We start from the raw sequence: 4,379 nt of genomic DNA on the forward strand, positions 1-4,379 counted from the left end.
TGTGTGAGTCCGTGCCACATCTGGAAGCTGGTCCACTGGAAAAGCTCATTGAATGAGCAATTCTTTAAATGAGTGTGATTGTTTGTCATGATGACCTCATCCAGTCTGCGAAGACCTGTTGTTCTCTCTTTTTTTCTGTGCTTGTAGAGATCACAGTTGTCTTTGTGTTACTTCAGCAAGGCTAAATCTCTTTTGGGGATTTTGGTAGTTTAGTTGAAAAATATGATGTGGGGTTAGAGCATAAGCTTAGATATGTGTGTCCACTCGCCTCACCTCTGACTGCAGTTGTTGTCCATGATGCTGATCAAAAGCTGAAATTATACTATTGATTTTATTTATTATGCTACTGCTGTGTTTGCTCCAGTACAATGTGAGCCCAAAAATATCTTCACTGGGACCTGTCATAGAGTTGATATGCCCGTGGAAGTAAAATGAAGCGAGATGAATTCAGAAGCATAGCCATGCTCACACATTTTGCTCAATAAAACAAATAAATGCTTATATTTTGGGTTTGAGACAAATTCATATTTATGTATATATATTTTTTAATTTACCATTGTTATTTTATTCTATTTAATTAATTTTATTCCTGTTTTTGCAAACATTTCTTCTGTACAGTATGACAATGACCTATTTATTTATTTAATTTTGAACACTTTGGAGTTCCATAATTTACATCACAGTTTTGGTCATTTGCAGTTACTGTTCAAGTTTCATGTGAAATGACTCAGGGAACAGTGACTAATTCTCTTATAGACACTTGTAGCAAATTTTAACCAGATGACGTCATGACTCATTTATAAAATGTACCATCACACAAACTGTTTGTTTGTTTGTTAATTTATTTCGATCATGTAAGCAATATACAGGTACATTTAGCAAAGCACGGTATTAAGATTTAGAACATACTCTGTTTTCTGTAGACTTCGTTCATCTTCCCGGCTCGGCCACTCACGCCTCCCAGGAGTATCCAGCAGCATCGTTACATAAACGAGCTTCAGATTCAAATAGACAGACGACAGAAATTCAAGGCTCAAGACGAACAGGAACGTCGTTTCATGGACTGTTTAGACCAGATACATCTGACTAAGGGGTGTGTAAAGGTGCCACAAGCCAGATGTTTCTAATAATCATATGTTGTGATCACAAATATATCATGTAATGTTTACCTGTGTGGTTCAGGGTAGCTTTGCAGCAAGCTCAACAACTCCAACGTAAACGGGAAAAGGCTAAGCAATACAAGAGAGCTCTGGACACCCAGGCAAGTCAAAGTTACTTTCAAACTTGACACAAAGGCACAAATTCTTGCAAAGAATTGTGTTAAGTCGCATGGTCTTGGTAGCGAATATGGAATGAATTCAGCGCAAGCAATTATCGGTATAAAACTAATGTACCATATTAAAAAAAATGTTATGAATTTAATGATAGCAGCGCACCTTATGCTTACCACTGTGCAGCATGCCCTCTTCTTTTAAAAGTCCATAAACGGTTACAAAAAAGGTTACAAAAACTCATGGGTGAGGCTTTGGACCTCTAAACACAGCATGCAAAAATTATAGGTAGAATGTAGGGAAACTGTCCAGAAAAGTAGTTTTCAAATGTTTTTGTCATGTGACCATCTGCATTCAGTCTAAAATCTAAAATCAGACTGTTTAATTTGCCCTTAGATGTCTGAAAAGAAGTGCACAGAACCTCCAGATTGCCACCCTGACAGCTCCACGTTCAGCCGCTGCGAGAAAGCAGCGTGCAAAGCAGAAAGCCGCGAAAGGGCACAGAAGGTCACCATCCCTCCATAACAGTTTAACATTTCACTGTTAGCCTCATCATACTGCAACAACAACGTTAGTCATACATGCTCTGTGCATATTCAGTCCACATTGTTGTATTAAAACTACCAAGTGTGATGTGTTTCACACTGACAGATCTTCCAGGTAAATTTTAGTGCTGCCACCGAGAGAACGAAAGAACTGCACAACCATCAGGCACAGCTGGAGAAGGAAAAGGAGATGCTGAGACGCAATAAAATGGAGTAAGTAAAGGCAAATAAAAGAAATGGACCTAAAAGAACATGCAAGGAAAAAGATGCCAGAATAACTATGGAACGTACTTTCTTCTTCTTGTGGTTTCGTTTCTGTCCAGGCTAATGCACGATCGTATCAAACGCTTTGAGAAGATGCAGGTCATCAGCAAGTCGCTAGAGCAAGTGTCACGGGGTGGAAATGGACAAGTTACTGTGAGTTTTTAGTGCATGTTTTGCTGTGTTTTATTTTAATATTGTACAGTGTTTTATTTTTATGAGTTTTGCTGCATGTTTTATTGTATTTATCGGTGACTTGTCCGGAAAGACTCCGACCCTCCCTGATTATGAACCATATACACCTGCGAAGTTCCCGGAGGCCAATAAGAGGGCCTACCAGCCGACAAACAAAAAGGCCTGAGAGAGAAGCAGCAGTGATGGCGATCTAGAAGTGGCAGCTGACGGCCGCAAGCGGCGGCGGCGGCGCCGGAGTTGGCGTCAGTGCGAGGCTGGGAGAGCTTGGCGTGAAGCGAGCCAGGAGGATACAGCGCCGATACGCAAGGACGCAGGGCGAGGTGTCCGACTGCTTCAGCAACTGGAGGCTAGCTTTCGCGTCTGCGGAAACTAGAGGCGGCGAGGCGGGCCGGTGCCGATTGGCAATTACAAAGAAGCAGCGGGCAGAGTTAAGAGCTCTGCCCACTCGGGGTAAGTCTTTTGACTTGTCCCCTTTAATGAATGATAGCTGCCGAAAAGAGTAGTGACTGCCGCTGCCTTTCTTCCTTTAGCGCACCGGGGCGCAGAACGCGAAGAAGGAGACGAGGACGCCGCCGGGTTTCCCTCCTGCACCGCTTCACTGGATTTTTAAATTTTTAGTGACTTCTATACCGTGGCGATCGCCACTGGACTTTTAATCTTGTGTTTTATTGATGTTTATGGTGTGTTCTCCCCTGGCCAGGGCTGTTTTAATCTATTTTACATTTTTTTTTTTTTTTTTTTTTTTTTTAACTGTTTAAATATAATAAATTATATTTTATCTTTACAGTTTTTAAATTTGTTGTGCATTCCCTTGGCTGCCCCACTGCTCTGTCCGTTTTAGGAGGTTTTTCTCTCTTTTTTTTTTTTTTTTTTTTTTAATATCTGTGCAAAGAAACTCCTTCCCTCCCTCCGTTACACAAGACTGTATGATGCGATCCCATATTAGATTCTTGATGAATGTGTGTTGTTGTTATTCTGGTTCAATGTGCCCCTTTTTAGCTTTGAGCACCCGCCCCTATAAACGTCTCTGCACGGCCCTGACTCACAGCGATTTTAGTAAAGCTCATTTACTTTTGTTTCACAAAATAAAAAGGAATTTGGTGATTTTTGGCCCATGAGAAGTCCCAACCCCCCCCCAAAAAAAACCTGGATATGGATGAATCAGTAAGAGTTTGGAACTGCGGTCAAGTGAGCCCTCACTTGCGAAGTCAGTCAAGCTAGCAGTTACGAAACGGAAACAGGAGGCTGTTGTTGGAGAGTGGATTGAGGAGAAAGGAGAGTGGAGCTGTTCGGTTGCAAACAAAGAGTTCAGTTCCTTGCAAAACAAACAAGCTTAAAACAAGACAAAATTAGTTGCGTTCTACAAATTCATTTGAGAATTGAAATTTTATTTAATCTTATTTTATTCTTACTTTATTTTGCAAATTTATTTGAGAATTAGTCTATCCAATTAAGATCAATTTTATGTTGTTGGTTGTAAAGATCTGGATGGATATTTTATTTTATTATTCTATTTTTCAGTTTTATTTTTCAAGACTTGGTAAATTTACTCTTTTTTTTTTATAACTTGGCCTACTCTTTTTAGTTTTTTAAAATTAATTGGCAATAGTGAGAAATGTTATTGTTGGGTTCGAAAATATTTGATATAGTATATTTAAGGTAAATATTATGTTATTATAATTTGATAAGGAATATTTTATTTTGTTTTATTTTTCGGTTTTCCCACTAAGAAAAAATTCATTAAAATAATTCAATCAAATTTAAATAAAATATTATCTTACTGTTCATTTCCAATTTTTTGCAGCACTGTCGCATAATAATAATAATTATTATTGTGTGTGTGTGTGTGTGTGTGTGTGTGTGCGGGGGGTTAATCACCATTTTATCATCAACTCACAGGGATCGTTTCATGGGAATCCCGTGATCCGCAAATATTTAACTTGACACCACGTAAACACCCTGAAGCAGGGAGCCAAGCTTGGTAAGCTTGATAAGACACCTACGTGATCTCCAACTGGTTCTTCCTTTGCCTCGCAGATAACCGGAAAATACTCTTGTTATATTGAACTGGCTTCGTACACCCAGAAACGGGAGAAGCATGAAAAAC

The sequence above is a fragment of the Oreochromis aureus genome, linkage group 1, assembly GCF_013358895.1.
Source record: "Oreochromis aureus strain Israel breed Guangdong linkage group 1, ZZ_aureus, whole genome shotgun sequence".
NCBI lineage: Eukaryota > Metazoa > Chordata > Actinopteri > Cichliformes > Cichlidae > Oreochromis > Oreochromis aureus.